The sequence below is a fragment of the Neolamprologus multifasciatus genome, chromosome 5, assembly GCF_963576455.1.
Source record: "Neolamprologus multifasciatus chromosome 5, fNeoMul1.2, whole genome shotgun sequence".
Lineage (NCBI taxonomy): Eukaryota > Metazoa > Chordata > Actinopteri > Cichliformes > Cichlidae > Neolamprologus > Neolamprologus multifasciatus.
In genome coordinates, this window is record NC_140443.1 from 36,136,241 (window position 1) to 36,161,933 (window position 25,693).

Consider the following 25,693-nt stretch of genomic DNA (forward strand, 5'->3'; position numbering starts at 1 on the left):
ATTAACCTCTGTCTCTCTTCCACAGCATGTCTTTTATCCTGTCTTCCTTCTCTCACCCCAACCGGTCGCAGCAGATGGCCCCGCCCCTCCCTGAGCCTGGTTCTGCTGGAGGTTTCTTCCTGTTAAAAAGGAGTTTTTCCTTCCCACTGTCGCCAAAGTGCTGCTCATAGGGGGTCATATGATTGTTGGGCTTTTCTCTGTATCTATGAAGCGCCTTGAGGCGACATTTGTTGTGATTTGGCGCTATATAAATAAAATTGAATTGAATTGATCATTGTCACAGTGCATGGCCCAATTTCAGCCAAATTTTAGCTGGAAGATAGCCTCATATTTCCCTGTAAAATGCATTGGTATACAGAGGACATCACAATGATTGCAAGGTGCCCAGGGTCCCGTGCATGCAAAACAAACCCAAATAATCAGCCCTCTGCTGAGATGTTTGTGCTGACAGGCTGTGTCTGCTTCCCCCGCAGGTATGGCACTATGCATTATGGCTAAAGAGGTCACCTTTGGTCTCATCTGTTCAAAGAGTTCCAGAAGTCCTGTGATTTGTTTCCATGTTTTATTTAGAGAGAAGAGACTTTGTCTTGGCAACCCTTCCAAACAACACATACCTGTTTGGCCTTTTCTAGCATTAGCTAGATGCTACTTTCCTCTTAATTTGGAATGAAATAGTAAGGATGTACTTAAACTTTTCAAACAACTGCTGTGAAAAGGTTTTCATAAATAAACCATTGAGGAAACATGAGGACAGAGAAAGATAATTATGAGTTTACTGTGTGAAGCCACAGTCTGTGTGTCTCTCCTCCACTGGACTTTAATATCAGCTTTAACCACACTCAGTCATTGTGTAGCGCTGATATGCTGGGAAGTTAGAGAAAAGCGTGCATGTGTGGACACTCGTGCACTGTTTTTTTAATGAGGCAATGTCTTCACAGGAAAATTATAGCCTGTGTTTTCACATGCTGATTATGGTGAGGAAAACTATGCACACATTATCAGAAAGAATGCAGAAAATCCTCTGACGGAGAGCAAAAGTAGGAAGGACAAGCTATCGTTACCCCCACACACCCCCACCACAGTAACTGGCCTATATGCAGCTGGAAAACACAACACTAAGAGTGGGTGAACACCTGAACAGGACTGAGAAAGCAGCAGCTCCTGGATACACAAGTTTCTGAGTTGGAATATTTAAGGTAAAATTAGATATTACAGAATTCTTTTGTTGCAGCAGTGAACAACAACAACAACAAGCCATTTTGGCTGAATTTCTCTGGTTCATAATAGGGCTGCCACAAACGATTATTTTGATAGTCGATTAGTCACGATTATTTTTGCGATTAGTCGACTAATCAGATCATCATCCATTGGACGTAAAACGTACAGCTTATTGCACCAGCAGCATCTGCTCTTATATAACTATCATTAGCTTACAGCTTTAAGTGTTTAAAGCTGTAAGCTAATTTAGGGACCACTGTTCTTTATTAAAGTGATTTCTGTCAGTTTACAAAATAAGCCTTTATTTTGCCTTAAAATTATCCCTTAAATAAAGTCAGTAAGCAGTTTTCTGACAAACTTGAACAGTTCACTGGATTTTAAGTGACTCAATTTGACTCTCAGACACAATTGTGTTTGTTTATGTAATTACTGTAAAAAAAAACAACAACAACCTATTGTTTATATTCACACTATGGTATGTGCTAACTAAAAAATAAAGACAAGATGATAGTTTAATAAATTTTAATGAAATCTGCAGGTTGTTTCAGTGAAGTTTAATGAACTCCTTGCTATCTAAAATATAACAGGACACCGGAGTAAATTCTCGAGCATCTCACACTTCTTATAATCAGCTGTCTGCTTGACGTTTATTCAGCTGTGTAAAAACTATAACTTTAATCTCAGTAAACCCGATTTACTCAGGAACAAATAAAATACAAAAAAAAGCCAAACAATAACATTTTTAAGTTGTCTAAGTGACTTATATATCATGTTTAACCTGAGTAGTGAAAGACGGCGGTGGGTTTGAAAACGATTTGCCGGGAGTCCGGTGTTCTCACGGCTCTAGTTAGCCTAGCCCCCGGCTAGCTATCGAGCTAGTGGGTAACAGACGTCTCCGAAAACGTCGGAGCGCTTTTGAAAATATGTGGTGTCTTGATAAACTGAGCAGATATTTGAGGTTTACACAGCTACATTCTCGCCTGAAAATATGTTAAACGTTTATTTTGTGACCCAGAAAGAATAATAAGAGTAATATTAAAACTAACTAGCTGCCGCCATTGTTAGAAACTGAGCTGGGCCGCGCTATGAATTCTGGGACACAGCTTCTTCTTCTTCGGGGTTTAACGGCAGCTGGCATCCTTGTACATGCAGTGCTGCCATCTTCTGTTTCAGTCCGTTATTACACTCTTAAATCCTACTACTTATTCCTGCGTCTTTTGGGATCTTACAAAGCTTCAAACGACGCGTCGACTATTAAATCAGTCGTCGACGATTTTGATAGTCGACGTAATCGTGACTAGTCGACTAATCGTGGCAGCCCTAGTTCATAACAAACAAATTTGACAGAAAAAAAGCGCTCTGTTTCAGCCTGAATTTCACTGCCCGCCCAATTGTTTGATGCTGCATGAGTGACAGACACCCCCTGCTCAACATTTCTTCCTTCATTCACAGGAGATGGAACAGATACACACAGCCCTTCAGCTTGTTAATGCCATTTGGCCTTGCAGTACAGAACACCAGAAGCACACTGCTGAGAATAAAACCAATATAACAGCAGCAAAATCAAGAGTTCAGGTTTCCCAGAAACAGAAGGTGGCAATAAGAAAAGAACAGTTAAAAGAAATGACTAAAATCCCCAAATGTCCCTGATATTCATGCCAAAGATGAGTGTATGCAAACTCCTGAGCACGCTCATATTATTGGTAACTCATTTTGGCTTTTTTGTTTGTTTACTAAATGAAAGAAATGAAAAAAACAAACAAACAATCTAATTGCTCATTGCTCTTATTTTGAAAGGTCAGTCACTTTTAACTAGCAAGTAGCCCGTGCTATTTTGGATTCCACTAAGAGCCTATTCGCTGGCATATTCAGTGACTATGAGAGCTGTCAATATTTCTCAGTTCCTTTCCCAGAGAGGATCTTGTCCTGGGCTCCACCACGTTGTGCTGTAGGTGGCAACAGCAGTTCCACTTTGCACTGTGTGCTGGTTCTGGTTCATGTGCATGTAAGTCTGCTGCAGACCAGAACAAGCACTACTGGCAACTCATTCACAAAATAACTCATTTGAGAGTCAGAGGATTAAATTGCTCATTTGTCCAATCTTCAGGAATGCATGACAGACTATAACTGGGTCGAGTAAATGTGCAAAGACTGAGGTTAAACTATAAAAGGCTATATGTAAAAGATTTGTTCTTGGCAGTCGTATTTGAGTCTGCTCCACTGAAACTATTTAAATTCTTGGTTGAAACTGCTGTGGTCATTTTTACCATCGCTCTACAGCGCTGCGATTTCAGTCTGGGATCATCTACAGTCTGCTTCTGAAACTTGGCTCCACTTTGATGACTGAATATTTATCCAGCGTCATGTGCTCATAAAAAATGTGCTGCTGCAACAATGACAATGTCCAGTAACACCAATCACCAATTTAGTTCTCATGTCTCATGTTATGTGACGATACAAACAGCTGCACCACATCATCACTTGACCATTCAGTGTTAAAATTATTACATTATTAATGAGTTCATGAATGTATTAGCCTATCCCAGCCTAAAGTAAAGAACAGATCTCAGCTTCTTAAACAGCTTCATGTCACAAGACACTAAACATGCTCACACCATCATTCAGAAGCTGGAGCACTGCAAATATGTGTGAGTCAACCAGAGAGAGAGGTATCACTCTGGCTATCAGAGATATGTGAGCAATAATCAAAAGATACAGAAGTTCTTGTGTGTGAAGACTGGCTAAACAAAGCAGTCGGTCAGTTGTTCAAACTTCATGCAGTAATGAGAAAGACAAATATTTGGACTCTCATGGAGCAGAAACATAGCTAGTAGCAATATGGCACAAAAACAAGCTATTGTTAGAATCAGTAGTGGGAGAGGGATACAGACAGTAAGCCACGGACTGACAGATGGCTGCTATGAGAGACGGAGGGAGGATGGGCTCCGATGCGAGACTTTAGATAAGCTGGAGGAAGAATGGAAGAAGTGACCACAATAGCAAACATCAGCACAAACGCGCTGACACGAGAAACATTGTCTCCTCCTAAAGTTTATATTCTATTAAGCCCAGTTTACTGGAGCCAAGTAGGAGGTTAACCACTGATTAACTTCACTCATTAAAACAAATATCCTCCTTCCTCTATGGGTCTCCACAGTGGATCATCGTCACACCAAGACTCCTTGCTGGCAGCACCATCTTCAACGTCCAGTATATCCAGTATCCTTCCTCTGCACTCTTAACAGATTCCACTCTGCCACCTCACGCTGCCATCCTGACCTTTTGTCTCCAAACCACACATAATAGCAGGTCTCACTAACATCTTGTAAACCTTCCCTTTTTCTCTGGTTACAAATCAACCTTGGCATTCGTCTCCACCCAGCCTGCCTGCACGTTCTTCTTAACCTCTCTCATGCACTGTCCTGCACCATGCTTTGGATGGTGAGCCCAGCTATTTAAATTCATCTACCTTCGCCATCTTTACTCCTTGCATGTCAACCTTTTCCCCAGTCGTCCTCTCCTTCACACACACAAATACTTTTTTGGGTTTTTTTTGCCTGTCCCGTTTGATTCTTTTGCCATCAGAATTATTGTCTAAAGGCAAAGAAAGATGCCCAACAGATTTACTTTACCAAATGGACCATCCCAGCCTTGCCGTAATGGACTATTTGATTCACCTTTTATTGTTTATTTTATTTCATTTGCTGAACACAGGACAGACTTGCCTGGGGAAAAGAAAAGGGAGAAAGAAAGAGGGAAAGAAAAACAGCGGGGAAGAGGGGTGGGGATAAAGGGCAAAAACCAAAAACCAACAAAACAAACAGACAACAAATACATCTATCAATCACCTGGATCATCTGTTGAGAAAGAAAAAAGAGAAAACAAGCAAAGAAAAAGAGCAATACAATAAACAACATCATCGCGATGATCTATGTGAAGGTATGGAGGAGATCAAAACTCCAGACATCCAGAGGCCCCAAGAGACCAAGGAAGACCAACAGAGGGGCAGCTGCGCCACTGTCCCAGAAAGAGCTGAGGAGAGCCCCAGATGAGGGGTCGCTCAGCAGCCGCGGAGCAGAAGCCAGGGGGGGTTGCAGTGACGTGCCCGTGAGCTCCGCCGGCAGCCAGCTGTGCCAGAGTGACAGAGGGGCCCGAGCGAGCCCCAGGCTCCAGGCCCCGACAAGCAGCCACCAGGAGTGAGCCGGTGTGTACCTGGATGCACATCCCCGGACACAAAGAACCACCAACGCACCGATGTCTGAGGGTGTCTGCCACTGGCAGGGGGAGTGGTGGGGGGAGATAGGCCTGAGATGTCCCCAGAGAGGTGGCGTCTGATACCCAACCTGACATATAGCCAGAGGGGCCGATGGCGCGATATGGCAGCCTCGCTTCTGTCAGTCTGCCCCAGGGCAGCTGTGGCTACAACCGTAGCTTGCCTCCACCAGTGTGTGAATGTGAGAGTGAATGAATAATGGCATTGTAAAGCGCTTTATAAATCCAATCCATTATTATTATATAGACACAGACAACCAGGCACACAGATTCTCTCATGCTCTCATATGCAATTACTCAACACTCACCCAACGTGGAGACAGACATAGAGAGACACTGTACACACAATCACACTCCCCAAGCGTACTCTAAGCCCCGGGTCTAGGTACCCTTGCCCCTAGGGTGGGGGGGGGGGGGGGGGGGGGGACTGCACCCAGACCCAGGTAGTGTTACCCTTTTCCCCTCGGGTGGAGAGAAGCAGACCGCCCCCGACTCCGCACAAATTCTTAGTAACTTTCATTCCTCTTCACCTCTCCAGGTTCTCTTCCACCTGCTCCCTAAGAGTCCACGGAGACTCCTGTTGACTTTATATACCAGTCCATCCGTCACTATCGCAAACACAGAGCTCAAAGCAGATCTAACCTCGTAGTAAAATCCCAATAACTCCTTTGGCCAATATTTTTTATTTGGGCTGTGGGAGATGGAAAACTGTAATCATGAAAATGTTTTTTTTCTTCTTATCAGTAGATTGATTTATGTCCCAATAAGTGAAATTAGTATTTTTGTCAAGCTTAAAGGCTCATTTTTACTCCTCGGTGAAGTCAAAAATAATAAACTAACATTCTGTGTATATCCTCAGTAAATTATAAAAGAAAAGAAAATTTAGATGCTGGGCGCCAGATTATCTCTGATGTTGTCTGGGCTGAGCAGACGTCCCACACAAAGTAAGGTCACTGCAAGCTGTTGCTCGCTTGAATCCACCCTGAGTTTGTTTTCCTGCTTGTTGTCTACCCACAACTCTTCTGTCCACTGTTATCACAACAAAGACTACTGTACCTGTTGGGGGTCATGTTCAGTAACATTGTCGCTCAAGTTTTTGATAACATTAAGTCTCTGAACTCTCTCACAGCCCTAACGTACTGGGGTGTGTGGCTGCAGTAACCCAAACAGTAGCACACGTGCTAGTGCGCGCTACTCTTCCTACGCTCTGCATTATTTAGAAAATAATACAAGCTACTCAAGTAGAGTCCAAAAAAAGACTGAAAAATTAAGGAATTAGTGGGCAGCAACCTTTACATGAGCATACAGTGTCACAGATGCCGACATGTTGAGCACTCCAGCTAATGTCTGTACCGTTGAAACTAAATAATAAGATGGCACTGTTCCAAGACAACAATGGAGCACAGGCTGGGGTCATCAGTGTGTGCCATCTCCACAATGAATTGCAAACAGCAGCATTCAAATATATTCAAACAAAAGGCAAAAAGGAATAACCTCCCACTGAATGTAAACACACCTGTAGAGCCACAACTTTCTCTTTGTCTACCTTTGGCGTCAGCAGTCGCACATTCAAAGTATGGCCAATGAGCATTCAATTCCATTTTATTCCTACAGTGCCAAATCACAACAACAGTGTCTCAAGGCGCTTAATAGCGTAAGGTAGACCCTACAATAATGCATACAGAGAAAACCCAACAATCAGACATATGGCTGCCACAAACAATTATTTTGATAGTCGACTAGTCACCGATTATTTTTGCGATTAGTCGACTAATCAGATCATCATCCATTGGACGTAAAACGTACAGCTTATTGCACCAGCAGCATCTGCTCTTATATAACTATCATTAGCTTACAGCTTTAAGTGTTTAAAGCTGTAAGCTAATTTAGGGACCACTGTTCTTTATTAAAGTGATTTCTGTCAGTTTACAAAATAAGCCTTTATATTGCCTTAAAATTATCCCTTAAATAAAGTCAGTAAGCAGTTTTCTGACAAACTTGAACAGTTCACTGGATTTTAAGTGACTCAATTTGACTCTCAGACACAATTGTGTTTGTTTATGTAATTACTGTAAAAAAAAAAAACCAACCTATTGTTTATATTCACACTATGGTATGTTCTAACTAAAAATAAAGACAAGATGATAGTTTAATAAATTTTAATGAAGTTTGCAGATTGTTTCAGTGAAGTTTAATAAACTCCTTGCTATCTAAAATATAACAGGACACCGGAGTAAATTCTCGAGCATCTCACACTTCTGATAATCAGCTGTCTGCTTGACGTTTATTCAGCTGTGTAAAAACTATAACTTTAATCTCAGTAAAACCGATTTACTCAGGAACAAATAAAATACAAAAAAAAAGCCAAACAATAACATTTTTAAGTTATCTAAGTGACTTATATATCATGTTTAACCTGAGTAGCGAAAGACGGCGGTGGGTTTGAAAACGATTTGCGGGAGTCCGGTGTTCTCACGGCTCTAGTTAGCCTAGCCCCCGGCTAGCTATCGAGCTAGTGGCTAACAGACGTCTCCGAAAACGTCGGAGCGCTTTTGAAAATATGTGGTGTCTTGATAAACTGAGCAGATATTTGAGGTTTACACAGCTACATTCTCGCCTGAAAATATGTTAAACGTTTATTTTGTGACCCAGAAAGAATAATAAGAGTCATATTAAAACTAACTAGCTGTCGCCATTGTTGACAACTGAGCTGGGCTGCGCTATGAATTCTGGGACACAGCTTCTTCTTCTTCGGGGTTTAACAGCAGCTGGCATCCTTGTACATGCAGTGCTGCCATCTTCTGTTTCAGTCCGTTATTACACTCTTAAATCCTACTACTTATTCCTGCGTCTTTTGTGATCTTACAAAGCTTCAAACGACGCGTCGACTATTAAATCAGTCGTCGACGATTTTGATAGTCGACGTAATCGTGGCAGCCCTAGTCACATGACCCCCTATGAGCAGCACTTTGGCGACAGTGGGAAGAAAAAACTCCCTTTAAACAGGAAGAAACCTCCAGTAGAACCAGGCTCAGGGAGGGGCGGGGCCATCTGCCACGACCGGTTGGGGTGGCAGATGGCTACTCCTCCTAACCCTAAGCAGTCACATGTTAGACCCTTGGCTGACTTTAACCTTTGAACCCTTAACAAAACTATTGCAGTAGGTCTGGGACGGACTCATAGCCATTGAAGACATAATTATTACTCTGGTGAAAAAAAAACTACTGCTATAAAACAAAAGATTCATTTCCCATTGACATGCTATTCAAGTACAAACACACGAACACCCTCCTCTGTCTTCCTTCCTTTAGAAGCCAGCACCATAATCCTCTTTTCCTCATAAAGCAGCTCTTTTTCTGAGAAGCAGTCAGCCGTTATACCTAAGGAATATTAAAGGCTTCTTGAAGCAAGGCTGTAGATGGGATTTTGCAAAACACATAGTGCACTCTTCTAGAGAGGCTAGACACACACACACACAAAGGCTCCTTTCGGTGCCTGCCTGAGCACTGACAAGGGCAGAGTGAAGGGTAAATGTTAGTGTGACTGCTGTGTTGTCTGCTCCTCTCTGAATGCTGTGTGTGTAAAACACACCGGTACACAAAGAGCTTCTTTGTGGTCCCATGCAGCTAATGCCCCTTTTCCATAATGTTGCCTTTATGAAACATAGGTGTGTGTTGTTTATGGAGCCAGGCTCGTTACATAACGTACTGAGGTGAGAATGAAGCCCTTAAAACGTTTAAGGAGCCCTGCTGGAGCTCTTTTAATCAGACTGCAAAGGCATAAAAATTCAAGAGCTTCTCCAACAAAGTCGAGATGAAAATCATGATTCTGTTGAAGCTTGCAGCCACTCCAGTTTTAACAAACCATGAACCCATAAGGAGCCTGGCAGCATTTCCACAGTTGTGTATTGGATAATGGGAGACGCAGGTTGATAACCACGACAAACAAGCGCTAACACAGCTGCATTCACTGGAGGGCTCAACTGAATAAACCTCAGCAAAATATGTCACAGAATAGATGCTCTGTGAAAGTTTCCCCGTTTCCTTTTCTAGAAGGGAAAAGGGGAAACTTCACGATCAGAATCAGTTCCATTCTGGGTTTTGTGCGTTTTTTGTGTGGTTATTTTTGTTATCTCAGGTTTGTTTCTCAGCTGCTGTGACTTTGTTCCTCTGGGCATTCTTCATTTTTGGACATGTTGCTCTTAACTGTCGATTCAGTTAAATTAAGCCAAGTAGTTTTTAAACGATTCTGCTTAAAGACAAGCAGACAAAAGTAAAAGCCACCCCAAAAAAAACAGTCTTTCACCAGGGCCAGTGCTTTATTTTAATAATGTTAAAGAGAGTGACATTTATTAGTGTTATTTATTAGCCCAGGAGCCACAACTTCCACCAGTTTCATAACTGTTGACAGACAGAAGAAAGGCACTCAATCGCCAAGGCCAACCTCATGATCCACCTCGGGAAAAAAAGTTTCCATGTTTCAAGAAATCGAACATTGATGTTCTTGCATAATCCTGTTGACGACACTGAAAACAAGGCGATGAAAATGGTCTTAACCCTCATAATGTCCTCCCGATTTTCATACACCTGGGGTGATCAGGGGTCAAAAATGTCCCCACTTCATTTGAGTGTTTTTTAAAGTATAAAGTATAAATTGTCAATCAATTCAGTGTTACATCTTAGTTTTACTTAAGACCAACACATTAACACAAAATTTACCCAACATTTTACATTTTAGGGCCACCAGACCTTGTTTACAAAAAATACACCCTGTTTTTAAGCGAAAATAAAACAAGAAAATTAAATATTTAATTGTTTAGATAATTTTGACTATCTGACTAACTACAGAGTGCTATATGTTGAACTTCAGTGAGAATTTTTTTTTGAACCATTTAAATTTTTTAAATGGCAGCACATAATCACACCTGGGGTGCTCAGGGGTCAAAAATGTCCCCACTTCATTTGACTGTTTTTTCAAGTATAAAGTATAAATTGTCAATCAATTCAGTGTTACACCTTAGTTTTACTTAAGACCAACACACTAACACATAATTTACCCAACATTTTACATTTTAGGGCCACCACACCTTGTTTACATAAAGTACACTGTGTTTTTAAGTGGAAATAAAACAAGAAAATAAAATATTTAATTGTTTAGCTAATTTTGACTATTTGTCTAACTAAAAAATGCTGTATGTTGAACTTTAGTGAGAAAGTTTTTTTTCAAGCATTTATAAATTTTAAATGGCAGCACATAATCACACCTGTGGTCCTCAGGGGTCAAAAATGTCCCCACTTCATTTGACTGTTTTTTCAAGTATAAAGTATAAATTGTCAATCAATTCAGTGTTACATCTTAGTTTTACTTAAGACCAACACATTAACAGACAATTTACCCAACATTTTACATTTTAGGGCCACCAGACCTTGTTTATAAAAAATACACTGTGTTTTTGAGCAAAAACAAATTGAGAAAATAAAATATTTAATTGTTTAGATAATTTTGACTATCTGACTAACTACAGAGTGCTGTATGTTGAACTTTAGTGAGAAAGTTTTTTTTGAAGCATTTATAAATTTTATATGGCAGCACATAATCACACCTGTGGTCCTCAGGGGTCAAAAATGTCCCCATCTGGTTTGATTGATACTTAATTAATATGAAGTCGATTTTTCCCCCACTTTTAATTAAAACTTAATTCAAACATTTTTAAACATTTTTTTTATTCCATTTCAAATTTAAGTCTGATAAAAACCTCATAAAAAGGAATTTTTTCTTTGTTTTCGGGTAAAAAATAAATTAAATCATCAGTTATCGTGATTATCGTTTCACAACCAGAGTCGGTTGCTTTAACAGATGATCACAGACGGGTTTATGTCAAAGTTAATTTAGAAAGCTGTTTTTAAACTACTTCAAGTTTTTTTACTGGCAGCAAATAATCACATCTGTTGTCCTCTGGGCTCAAAAATGACCCCGTTTGCTTTGACTGTTTATAAAGCAAGAAGTATAAAATATCATCCATCTCTGTGTTTCAAGGTTTTATTCAACTTTATTCCAACTCGTTACCTGACAGTTTTCTATATTTTGGCATGGTGGGAACACCAGGGCATGGGTCTGAGTGAAGGCAAACTTTCATGAGGACAAAGATGTGTCCATATTTGACACAAGCACGTTTGAGCACGTTTGTGTCATGAACGATGATCATCTATTGTGTCTTTATCAAGAAATGATATCCTTTTTGTGCTTCTATGATTAATCTTGTGTCACCTTTAAAACTACTCTACCAGACTCAGGATGTCATAAACTGGCCGTAGCGACTCTACTGGATGCACGGCAGTAAGAATCAACACACCCACATACGCCTACAGCTGCATTCGATCCATTTTTCTTCCTCTCTCGTTGTCCCTCCTTTTTTGTCATTGAGTTGGCTGCAGAGCAGCTCATCTGCTGATTGGATGGTTGTTGGTTCAATCTCTGTGTGATCTAGTCTGGAGTTCTTACCAAGGTGTCCTTGGGCAAGTTACTGAACCCCAACTTGGTCTCTGATGCATCCATTGGCATGTAAACGTTCAAAGGCAGAATACAAGCAGAATACACTGTGTGTAATGCTTTCAGTACTCGAGTAGAAAAGCAACTGAAGGAGTATGGGACCTGGCACATGTGCTTGGACTGTGGTAGATCGTCTTTCTCTGAGGCACATGAGAGACTCATGCATCGTCTGACACTGGGAAGGATAGAAGACCAGATCAATGTTTCCTCACATTACTGCAAATACTCCTCTGTCTCAGCTGACTCCTCTTTCCTGCTTGATTCTTTGTCTTCATCATAATTGAAATGAAAGATGTGTAGTCCTCTGACACATCTTCTATTTCAGTTTCACATTCTGAAAATTCAAGAAACTTCAAGAAGCCCAGTCACTTTCTTTCCAAGCTCCTCAGACTACCATGTCCTGGAGGCCTGAGAACCTCCTTGAACATAGTTCAGATTCTTCATCACTTTTCTTCACTTCATAGCCTTCTTCCACTTCTGCAGGTGGGTGATGTGCTTTTTCAGAGAAAGGGTAACATGTGCTCTAAATATTAGCTATATTTTCATTATCTTCTAACCCTGGATCTTCCTGAACATTGATTCTTCCTCCTCATTATACTAGAGGACAATATGTGCTTTGTCCTGCTGGTCGTTGCTTTGCACAACATGGTAAAAAAATGGAAGAAAAAAAAAATTAAGACGGACTTTTGCGAGATCTCGCAAAACAAACTCGGGATCTCGCAAAACAAACTCGGGATCTCGCAAAACAAACTCAGGATCTCGCAAAACTTTTGCGAGATCTCGCAAAACAAATTCGGGATCTCGCAAAACTTTTGCGAGATCTCGCAAAAGTTTTAGCCGCATTCTTCCCATTAGCTCGAAGCTAACGGGAGGTCGAGACCTCCCGTTAGCTTCGAGCTAATGGGAGGTCGAGACCTACTACAGCCGGGAGGAACACCGCTTTCCCGGCACATCGTGCCTCGACCGCCCAGTCGGCTTCGAGCCAGCGTCCGAAGAATGCGGCTAAAACGTTTGCGAGATGTATTCTTATAATTGTTACCTTTTTCTTTTACCCCTGGCTATTTGTGTTCATGTTTTGTTGTTTTGTATACTTCATCTGTTCGTATGTTGTATACTCATTGTTTGTTAAATAAAGTTTAAAAAAAAAAAAAAAAAAAAAAGGAGGGAAAAAAAAAGGAGGGAAAAAAAAGGAGGGAAAAAAAAAAAACTTTTGCGAGATCCCGAGTTTGTTTTGCGAGATGTCGCAAAAGTTTTGCGAGATCCCGAGTTTGTTTTGCGAGATGTCGCAAAAGTTTTGCGAGATCCCGAGTTTGTTTTGCGAGATGTCGCAAAAGTTTTGCGAGATCCCGAGTTTGTTTTGCGAGATCCCGAGTTTGTTTTGCGAGATCTCGCAAAACTTTTGCGAGATCCCGAGTTTGTTTTGCGAGATCTTGCAAAACTTTTGCGAGATCTCGCAAAAGTCCGTCTTAATTTTTTTTTCTCCCATGTCCCCTGCGGGGCTCCGTACAATACGAAGCACTTTGATGCGACTGTTGTTGTGATTCGGTGCTGTGTAAATAAACTTTCATTGAATATAGAGCACCTGCCTCCTCATTGTGCTGCCTGTTGTTGTTGTTGTTGTGGTTGTTATGACCTTTGCTTGACCCCACACATCAGTGATCCAAGATCAAAGATGTTTGAAAGCAGTATGTTGTGAAAATACGGCTCTTTGCAACACTTTGTACTTTGGGGTCATTTTTGACCCCTGAGGACAGCAGGTGTTATAAAATCCAATAAAAACCCCATAAATAAATCAAATTACTTAAAACTTATTCCAATCACGCATAGTATAGTAATGAATAACTTCTGTTATTTTCAGACCATTTAATGAATAAAAAACACATTTTTGATAGCAAAAGATTTCTTTAGAGGACAAAAATGACCCATGGACAGCACAAGGGTTAAGACCATCTTGTTTCCTCAGACAGCCTCCTGTGATGGGCTCTGATAAATGCCTGAGATTCCTCTTAGCATTGAGCATCAGCCGATGTTTTAGTCCAGGTTTAGTGCTTCAGGCAGCATGTTATGCAGCTCAAGCAGGCACGGGACTTTTATGAGCTGCTTACCATGCAAATGTAGCCAGTTTTCTGGATATGTTATGGGGGGAGGGTAGAGTGTTTATACATATACACAGAGAGAGAATGAGCGAGAGAGAGAGACAGAGTGAGTTAATGAGTCTTTGTGGAAGCATTTTTAAGTATCTGTGCAAGTTCATCTCTGCAGAAAATGCCTCGAAGGGCAGTTTAGCTGTGCAGCAGTGTGAGAATGTAGGCCAAAATGTGTCACATAAGCTAATGTAACACAATAATAACTGCAGCCAAAGAGCAAGGGCGATGTTTGAAACCATGAGTAATCCTAAACCAGAAACCTGCTCTGCCACAGAGGACCACCCCTGAAGGAGATCTTGCCTTCACTGTTTGGGCCACCCCTGGTGAACGTGCTGCTGGCTGGAGTCTTGTTGGTCAAGCAGAGCCTGTGCACTGAGGCACATCGTGGAAAGAGAAGTTCAGTTTTAAAAAACTGAAAATGTAGACGTGCATACATGAAGCAGAGACAGAGCATCACTGTCTCTCACTCTGTCCTATTTTATATGCCTGAGGTTTATAATAAGCTGCTGAAGGACGGTGTGCTTATTAGGCTGTAGGACTGCAACATATTTCAGTTTCTACACATCAAAAATCTGTCTGGATATTACATCCACAGAAGGGCAAACTTAATTGCTATGCACACACACGTCATAATGAACATAAATCTACTCGAAAGAGAAAACAAATTAAAAACATTAACCACAGACATGACTGTGGTTAACTGGACTTCAAGCAGAAATCAGCATCTCTGTAGCAAGCTGGGTTTTGATCTCTCTGCAGCCATCACCACCCCAAAGCATCACTGAAGTGTGCAATGTTGTAGGAACAACTGCATCAGGTTCCTTCCCAGCCTACACTCTGTCTTCATTCCCTAACCATAAATAGTGCTGGATCTCTGAAGCAGGTCTGTGTTAAGTTAAATGCTTACACAGGGAACATTCCCCTCCTAGCATCAGTCTTACCTCCTACAGGGAACGCACACTAGCAATCTGCACTCCATAGCATGCATTTTAAAGGGGAGCCACAAGGAACGGGGATTTAAATTATTTCTGGCTCGCCAGACAATAGGGCTGGTAAAATTTTAAAAGGTCTTGTAAAGTTATTTATGTGTGAAAAGAGGCTGACCTTTTCCTCTGGTAGCCACAGTGGTGGCGTGGAGTGCTGCTCATTCCATGGGAATATTGTTTAGTTTCTGGTTGTCCGTACAGTTCTCTCGGTAGATGTTAAATCATGTCAGTGGGTGTTTCCAGCTCTGTAATGAGCTGAAAATGGACTGTTCACTGTGCGTTCATCAAATAAGAGGTCTAAGGAACTGAAAGCCATTCATTTGAAATGAGCAGAGGTGCCTTCATCTTCATTTTAGCACAGCTGATGACCTGGATAGTCTTCCTCCAGGACTTATATCAAAACAGAGTGTGGTGTTGGAAGCTTGAAGTCTGGGAGGAACTAGAATGTTTCCGTTCAACTGTGGAAACATCTTTGAACGCATTAAGTGCCATGACATATCTTGTCTCATATATTTCCAGTGGCAGATGCTGAGTTTAAACATGGCCAAAGTTTCAGTTTATGAAGTCAATAAATGTACAAATAGTCCATGTGAGCCTTTAACACTCAGTTTCAAATGATTTTAAAAGTTAAAACTGTTAAGATACTGTGTGAGAGAACAAAAACATGGACACCAGGACCCAGAAATGAGTAGAATAAGTCTGATATTACATATATAACATATGTAATATCAGACTTATTCTACTCATTCCCATCTTATAATTTGCATTCTTAGACTTCCAGAATAGAATAAAAGAGCAGCTTTGCATGATTCAAAGTTCATTAAAATGCCGTATTTATCTGATATTTGGCCTTTATCTGAAACAAGCCAGTTAGCGCCCCTCTCTCTAAAGGTAAGCAGTACACTGCTGCCTGGTATTCAACTGCAGTCTCTCCTGTTTAGTGATTTAAGTCACAATTTCATACTGTAGACGGTTATTTATACAAAGCTGTTATTTATTTAACAACAGAAGGATCTTAGTTGTTACTTTTTTCCATTTAAAATGTGGGAAAACTTGGACGTAGCGATATGAAATTGTGAAGCATTGTTTTAGCATTGGGAATAAAACTCAAATATCACAGCAGAATCTGCTTTGAAAGAAAATCTCAACCACACCCAGTCGTGGGGATTCCAGAGAGTAACCAGGTGTCAGGAAATTAATGTACTGGATCTAAATCTTCCTCAAAGGAGTGTGTGTGTGTGTGTGTGTGTGTGTGTGTGTGTGTGTAGGGCTGAGAAAACCACACTGCTGTCACATCTCCACTCTTAACCGTCTCATTCATCATCGTGCTCCAGACAGCACAAGGCTCAGCCGCCCCTCAATCTCCACAAAAACACACCTGATTATACATGAAGGCAAGAGATTACAGCCCTGCTCTGAAAGCTCCGTTCACAGTGAAACAAAGTCTGAATGACCTGAGCTCGAAATGCAAGCAGGAACTTTGCTTTCTTTGCATCAGCAACAACAGTGAGAAATGCCATACCTGCATGATTTTTAAAGAGAAAAGTGTAAAAAGTGTCACCAGACATGCGGTACAGATACTATTTTCCTCTCATAACTTAGTATGCTTACTAAACTAAGAGTGAATCACGTCTGCTTAACATCAACATGCTTGGGTGTGGTTTCATTCTTCTAACAGCGACTGTCATTCTCGATGGGCCGTGCAAGAAAGTGACACGCAAAACAACATGCATTTGTGCACGCAGTGTTAGCCACCTGAAGCTTTTGCAAAAGAAAAAAAAAAAACAATTAAATAAGATTTAAATCAGCAGTGGTCTACAGAGCTAAAAGTTAAGTGTATTTAAAAACAAGATTCAACCCCTTTAGTAGTTTTGGACACAGCTTGTCACTGTCTACAGCATCGATGTGGTTACCTCTACAGGATATTTCATGGTGTCTGGATCCCACATCTCTAAGTCTTTTCCTGTGTTTACAGATCAGTTTAAACACATCAAGATTGGAAAATGATGCATTTTACCTCAAAATTGAACCATTTTTTGTTCGAGAGCTGATATGAGGATGTGTTGTGTTAACACTTCCTACTGCTTTAATCAGACATGCCAAGATCCTGTACCTAATATTTAGAAGTAAAAATAAAAAATTAGACAGTAGAGGAAGCTAAATGCATATTATTAGCATATTTTCGCTCCTCATTGTAGCTACACTCGCTGTTTTAGAATGATGACAGGCATTAGCACGAAGAATTACTTCCTCAGCTGCTGTGCTTGGTAGGTAACATGTAGAAAACTAAATTATCAGCATGTCAAAGTCTTATCCTCATCTTGCCAAATGCAACTTGTTCTGTCTCAAGATCTTAAGTCAGGACAAGTGAGCAAAAATAAACTAAAACACTGAGGTGACAGGCAGTCGGCTCGTCTTTAAGGACCAAGTTGACCCGTTAGCATAAATGCAAACAGCTCTGAGGCCGACGCACTGCTACTACAAGGATCAACGAGATTACACAGCATCAGTTACACAGCTGCTGGTATGTGTGCATCATAACGTCTCACAGTCAAGCTGAAACCCATAGAATAACCCATAATATTTTCATCTGAAACAACTAATCCTGAAGGGGGAGGAGGGTCACACCCCACCTCACCCCCATCCATCTTTACGTAATGACAGACGCAGTCAATTCCCAGTACAACCAGTCCCAACCAAGCCAGGGTGAAAACACAAGAAGATGCTGCTGTTGCATCTATGTGGGAGGACGAGAGGAGCTGGGACAGGTCAGGGGTTTGATTTATGACTCACTCCAACCGTTGTGGCGCAATCAAAACGGATCAGTGGTCCCATTTTCTGTCCTTGTACTCCTCCCCCTGTGGCAGGAAAAGGGAGGCTGGGAAAGTACAGGAGGGGGTAGTGTGGGGCTTGTTCACACTGTGTGACCATCTCTCACCCCTTCTTTTGTAATAAAAGGGGGAGGACAGCTACATTAAAAACACAATGGACACCCTCCTAGCCCCCATGAGCCTCCCGCTGCCTGCAGTTAGCAAAAAAGTGGCCCACTAACAGTACAGCAGTTATTTAATGAGCAATAAGCTGCGTAGTGCACCACAAATTTAAGCATGAATATGCTTAGTGTTTTATGAAGATATAAAAACACTAACTGAAACTACAACACACACACACATCAAATGGCCCTAACAAGAATGACAAGCCCAGAAATGTTCGTGTGTGTCAGCCTCCAGTGATAATTTAGTATCTAATATAAACTGAGCTACTTCAACAAGCTCCAACAAAAGCACAGTACTTTGTAAAATGTGCAGGAAGATTCCCTCAAAACACCACTTCAGGCAACAAACACACTGGCACACAGACAAACACACAGATACTGGCAGCTGGTGATGCACAACCCAAATATAAACAAATGACTCAACCAGGATTTGCTGGAGTACTTGGTAGTTTCACTCAATATGACAGGAGGAGCAAACAGTGGCTGAGAAATACAGATGTGGTTACATGGTGGGAAAGCGTGGATTTAACATACCAGGCAAAATATATTTTTCTGTTTTATTATTCACAGATATTTTACTGGCCCCTGACAAGTTACTGTTACTGTTAAAGCCCAATCCCAGTCGTCGAGAGCTTCTATCCTGCAGCTTTTAGATGCATCCCTACTCCAACACAGCTGAATCAGATGGTTTGATTACCTCTTCAGCATGCCATCACATTTGGCAAAGGCCTGATAACAAGACATTCATTTGATTCAGGTGTGTGGGAATGAGGATCTAAAAGCTGGAGGACAGTAGCTCTCGATGACTGGGATTGGGCACCCCTGTGTTAAAGTTTAAAACAGTGCATGTTGTTTACCTTCATATCAAATAAGGTCTTTACATGAGAGGTCACGTAAAGACCTTACCCCTTTACCCCTAGTAACCATGTCAGGTCACTTAAGGTGTAACCTAGAGAGAATTATCAGCTGTTTATTATCAGAATTGTTTTAATTCAGTTTTATTTCTACAGCGCCAAATCACAGTCGCCTCAAGGTGCTTTATATTGTAAAGTAGACCCTACAATAATACATACAGAGAAAAACCCAACAATCATATGACCCCCTATGAGCAGCACTTTGGTGACAGTGGGAAGGAAAAACTCCCTTTTAACAGGAAGAAACCTCCAGCAGAACCAGGCTCAGGGAGGGGCGGGGCCATCTGCTGTGATTGGTTGGGGTGAGAGAAGGAAGACAGGATAAAGACATGCTGTGGAAGAGAGACAGAGGTTAATAACAGATATGATTCAATACAGAGAGGTCTGTTAACACATAGGGAGTAAGAAAGGTGACTGAAGAAGAAATACTCAATGCATCATGGGAATCCCCCGGCAGCCTACGTCTATTGCAGCATAACTAAGGGAGGATTCAGGGTCACCTGGTCCAGCCCTAACTATATGCTTTAGCAAAAAGGAAAGTTTTAAGCCTAATCTTAAAAGTAGAGATAGTGTCTGTCTCCTGAATCCAAACTGGAAGCTGGTTCCACAGAAGAGGGGCCTGAAAACTGAAGGCTCTCCCTCCCATTCTACTTTTAAATACTCTAGGAACAACAAGTAGGCCTGCAGAGCGAGAGCGAAGTGCTCTAATAGGGTGATATGGTACTACAAGGTCATTAAGATAAGATGGGGCCTGATTATTTAAGACCTTGTATGTGAGGAGCAGGATTTTGAATTCAGTTCTGGATTTAACAGGAAGCCAATGAAGGGAAGCCAAAACAGGAGAAATCTGCTCTCTCCTTCTAGTCCCTGTCAGTACTCTTGCTGCAGCATTTTGGATTAACTGAAGGCTTTTCAGTGAGTTTTTTGGACATCCTGATAATAATGAATTACAGTCGTCCAGCCTGGACGTAATAAATGCATGAACTAGTTTTTCAGCGTCACTCTGAGACAGGATATTTCTAACTTTAGAGATGTTGCGCAAATGGAAGAACGCAGTCTTACATATTTGTTTAATATGTGCGTTGAAGGACATATCCTGGTCAAAAATGACTCCAAGGTTCCTCACAGTGTTACTGGAGGCCAAGGTAATGCCATCAAGAGGAAGAATCTGCTTAGATACCATATTTCTAAGATTTTCAGCGCCGAGTACAATGACCTCAGTTTTATCTGAATTAAGATGCAGAAAGTTAGAGGCCATCCAGGTCTTTGTGTCTTCAAGGCATCCCTTTAAATAATTTGTGTGTGTTATCTGGCTTCAAGGATATCTGCATCTCCTTGATCTCACCTATAGTCTGTCTAGTCTAGTAAGGTCATCCTGTTCATACCTGAGCCCCCAGACCCATAGTCTCGGGGCTGTTGGTGTAGCACTGGTACGGGTTCATGATTGCCCTGAGGTTAAGGTGCTGGTTGACATCCATATGCAACATCACATCAGGGAAAGTGCTCCTGGATCGGCAACCTAGAGTGTTAAATCCCCTTTTAAAGATTTCTGACTTTAGTCAGATTTCTGACCCCAGTTCTCAGGCTCCGTGTAGCAACACAGTTTTCACCCTGGCTGAGGAATACTCGTCACCTCTACTTGTGAGACGATGTGGGTTTATCGAACCAGTCTGTGGTGAGGAAAGGACTGCGAGTGAAGGCGTTCTACATTCCTGTATTCAGCTGTGGCCATGTGCTGCACTCACCGTTAGAGATAGGACGAGGAGCTGAGAGTGGAGCTACTACTCATCTGTATTAAAAGGAGACAGTTGTGGTTCAGGTAATCAACAAGGATGCCTATTTGATTCCTAAGGAAGGTGCATTGTACAAGTGTAACCTGAGCAGATGGAAAGCACACTGCAGAGGTTTGGCTGACCAGGAACCAACTGGGTACAGAGTGAACAGTGAATTAGGAATTTCAAAGCTGCAAGACTGAAGAAAGGAAATGCATAGGTGCATAGCAGCACTTCATTGTGTTCATGTGGTCGCACACCACAGAGAAAAACAGTGTTTATTTCTTCTTTGTCTGAAACCCTCACAGGGCAGAAAATATTTGGATTATCTGTTTAAATCTCCCCTATACTTCATCTTAGCTTTGTGTGTACTGTGGATATGTGAGTCAAATTGACACGCATAGTTAGCAGCACAGTGGCCTGACAGCAGTCTAAATACTAGTCATTACTCTGTCCTCCCAGCTGCTGGTCCAGATAGAGCCAGACTCATAGCAGCAGCTCGATGCATCACCAAGACCGACGAGGCACAGACAGTGACATTAGTATGGCACTACACATGTAATTAGAAATTATATGGTAAATATAAAGATTTAAACTTCTTCATTTCCATTAGTTTGTTTACATGAAAGCCATTTCCTCAGAGCTACAGTGGAGACAGATAACAGCTCAGATATGGTGAGTTCTTCTCCTACACCTCATGGATATGTGGATGTGCTCGCTCAGCTCCTAAAAGAGAAGATTGAGATTTAAAGAGTATTTGTTTTGACAGACTGCAGGTCTCCACTTCTTTGGATACGTAGGCTTTGAAGGATTCAGGTAACAGATGCACAGGCGGGCACTTAACTAGAGGCCAGTAATTACACACGCTGAAGCACACACAGAAACATCTAATCAGCATGTAAGCACACACAGTCAAACTACAGTGCTGCTCCAATTCCCAAATGTCTTAATTATTTCTTCTTTGCAGCAGCGAGTCCTCTGTGGTCGAGCCCGTTATCCGAGCTCTGCCACTACAATTAGGCCTCTGAAACCAGAAGAAAAGCCCTGAAAGTGACGGCCTTCGAGCCATGCGGTTACACAGTTTAATCGAGTGCCCGGTTCTCCTGTGAGTCTGAAGAAGAATATCCACTTTCATTAGACAAAATCATTACGGAGACTCAGTAACCACCCCCACCCGCTGAGTGAGGAAGGACACGCCCTTGTTTAATTGACCCACTATTCTCCCAGCTGGGACATTGATTTATTAACAAATGTTTGATATTACAAGTCTTACACAATCAGTGTCCCAATGAGACAATATGTCACTCTGTTCTGCATACTAACCAGGAGAAAGGCAGGGAGTGGATGTGTGAGGTAGGAGCACCTCACTGACAAAACAAGGAGAGCCACACAAAACTGGAAGGAACCACGGCCACAGAAGGCTCTACTGAGGCAGAGATCTTTTGCCCTGAAGTGGACACCATGTGTGGTGGAGCTGCACAGTGGTCCCAAACCACATCATTTCAAGTTTCTGGCTCCAGCTGAGGTAACGCCTGAAGCCAAAGCAATGCAAGTGCAAGAAAGTAGAAGATCCACCCGGGAAAGTGCTATGCTATCTGCAACCACTACCAAACATATTAAGGTCTGAAGGGAAAGAATGCAGTCTGGGACTACAGCAGCAACAAAAACACCCAAATATCACACCAAAAAAGAGAAATACTAGGTAGGTAACGAAAAAATAATAAGAATAATTGCCAGGGAATGTGCATTTGAATACGAGTGTGATTTCACAGAATCAAGTTCAGGGGCTGAGAGAGGTAAGAAACCTCAGACTAATGTTGTTAAAGGTATTTTTTAATGCGAGTCACATTTTCCCATGTAGTTAAGTCCTGAACAGTCTATTTTATCAGTACTGTGCCAGTGCTGACCAGTTTTAACCCATGAAATACTGATTTTTTATTTTATTTTTACTTCTATGAAAGAAACAGCACTTTTGGCAGCACCACTGACACGTTTTTAATCACAACACACAGTGAGTTCAGTCATCTTTAGTTCATAGTTCAAAGAGAAAAACAGAATTGTATTTTATTGTGGAGTAGGGCTGCCACAAACGATTATTTTTGCGATTAGTCGACTAATCAGATCATCATCAATTGGACGTAAAACGCACAGCTTATTGCACCAGCAGCATCTGCTCTTATATAACTATCATTAGCTTACAGCTTTAAGTGTTTAAGGTCTGTGCTAACTAAAAATAAAGACAAGATGATAGTTTATTAAATTTTAATGAAATGTGCAGATTGTTTCGGTGGAGTTTAATAAACTCAGCCGATTTACTCAGGAACAAATAAAATACTGAAAAAAGCCAAACAATAACATTTTTAAGTTATCTAAGTGACTTATATATCATGTTTCACCTGAGTAGTGAAAGACGGCGGTGGGTTGGAAAACGATTTGCCGGGAGTCCGGTGTTCTCACGGCTCTAGTTAGCCTAGCCCCCGGCTAGCTATCGAGCTAGTGGCTAACCGACGTCTCCGAAAACGTTGGAGCGCTTTTGAAAATATGTGGTGTCTTGATAAACTGAGCAGATATTTGAGGTTTACACAGCTACATTCTCGCCTGAAAATATGCTAAACGTTTATTTTGTGACCCAGAAAGAATAATAAGAGTAACATTAAAACTAACTAGCTGCCGCCATTGTTGGAAACTGAGCTGGGCTGCGCTATGAATTCTGGGACACAGTTTCTTCTTCTTCGGGGTTTAACGGCAGCTGGCATCCTTGTACATGCAGTGCTGCCATCTTCTGTTTCAGTCCGTTATTACACTCTTAAATCCTACTACTTATTCCTGCGTCTTTTGTGATCTTACAAAGCTTCAAACGACGCCTCGACTATTAAATCAGTCGTCGACGATTTTGATAGTCGACGTAATCGTGGCAGCTCTATTGTGGAGTATAGCTTTAAATAAGACATGTATATAGTATAGGACAAGCTGGAGGACAGAAATTGTTGAGGCAGAGAGGAAATAAAGAGTCATTTCCATTTATCTGCTTGTTGGCTCTGTGCATGATCGGCCACCTTTCTGTAGGTGTCTGCACAACCAGATCAGACGTAAAAACATTTAAATACATTTTTTTCAAGCAGTGTTATGACAGTTGATCAGCACATGGAAAGATATAGTTTTAGTGATCAACATTAATAATGTGGAGTTACCAAAAACTAGGCTTAAAACACTTCCTTTCAAGATCGGTTGCAGATGTGGAAGAATGTGTTATCTACTACAAATTCTTTAACATGGCGAGATTTTGGATGGAAGAATTTAATTAGATTCTTCATCACACCAAAGCAGAAATCCAAAATAAGTGGTTCAGGCGCTTCATGCTGGAGGGAGTGCGGGGAGGTCGCTGCGGGTTGCTTCCATGTCTTCTGGTCACGCCCTAAACTGAAGACCTTTTGGGAGGAGATTAAACAAATGGTGATGGATGTGCTGGAAGTAACACTGGACTTCTCCTTTAGTACCGTGTACCTTGGGAATATCCCTGAGGATATAAATAACAATGACTCATACTTACTGAAAATAATTATGGCTGCATGCAAAAAGGCAATTACTAAGCGTTGGTTACAGACAAGCCCCCCCCCACACGGAAGCTGGTCATCGACATTATTAACACAATTCATCATATGGAACTGATTACCCTCTCACTGCGGCTACAGAAGGAGAAAGGAGAGAGACTTTGGGAACGATGGGATTGTTATACGTCAAGAGACTAGAAACTGATACCTCTGTGATGCAGACGGACGCTACGAATTTGTTTGAATGGAACAAGCACCTGTGTAATATGTAATACGTGTAAGTAAAACAAGGCGTTGTGTATTTTGGAGGATGATCTGATATCGTCGTGTTGGTGTTGTTCCCAGATCATCATGAAAATGTTGTTCCAGGTTCAACATTGCGAGTGACCAATCACATTATTGTGACGTTATTCTTTTGTGCACCAACCCATTCGTGCATTTATGAAATTCCAATGTTGCAAGGACAATATCAATTCTGCTTAGCGTTTATTAAAGGGTTAGGGTCAGGGTTAGGGTCCGTTGATCGGCGGACAAAAGCGGTTTCTCGCAGCTTAAGTACAGTTTTTTGTTTTATGCCGGTTTTTCCCGAAGTCGCAAAAGTATGACATCACAACATTGTGATTGGTCACTTGCAATGATGATCTGGGAACAACACCAACACGAGGATATCAGATCGTGCTATTTTGGAATATGTGAACATATGTGAATGTGTTGGTTTTGCCCTCTTTAGTGCTGTATGTAAAATAAGATGAAAATCAATAAAGAGAAAGTGTTAAAAAAAACACTTCCTGTCATTGTTGGGCTCTCACTGTGCTCACACCAACGTGGAAGCAAAAAAATGGCGTAAGCAAGAAAGTTTATCCAGATAAACTTTCATAACAAGTGAAGGGAGACACATTTAAACTGGAAAATAAAATCTTTAACAAACTGGAAAATCCGATAAGCCGATATCAAAGCAATGCAAATAATCAAGACTAACCCAAAGGAAAACAAGCAGACCAGCAACTTGAACATTTTAATACATTTGATTAGCAAAAAGCAGCGAGCGATGGAGGCTATGGCCCAGATGACCACATTAGGACTACACCGGAGACGTGGAGTCACATTTCATGCTCAAATGTTTTTATTGGATTTTTTTCACAGGGATTTGAGTGAATTTGCATTCACCTATTTGGAGTGTGGAAATTAAAGATTAAAATAGAAGCTCTGTACTGTTGAAGATTATCAACAATGTATTAAAGCTCTTATTCTGAATCATTCTTTTTAAGCAGATACCTCTCAAAACCAGG

The 25,693-nt window shown here is 41.3% G+C and overlaps 1 protein-coding gene and 1 long non-coding RNA gene across 3 annotated transcripts in view; one reads left to right on the forward strand and one right to left on the reverse strand.

Annotated features, from left to right (window-relative positions):
• plxnb1b (plexin b1b) overlaps positions 1-25,693 on the reverse strand; it is a 109,004-nt gene that overhangs the window by 50,751 nt on the left and 32,560 nt on the right. The window lies entirely within an intron of this gene.
• On the forward strand, positions 10,037-13,730 carry LOC146519228 (uncharacterized). The gene is made up of 2 exons (XR_014874291.1): positions 10,037-12,911; positions 12,947-13,730. It is a non-coding gene; the product is annotated as an uncharacterized LOC146519228 (long non-coding RNA).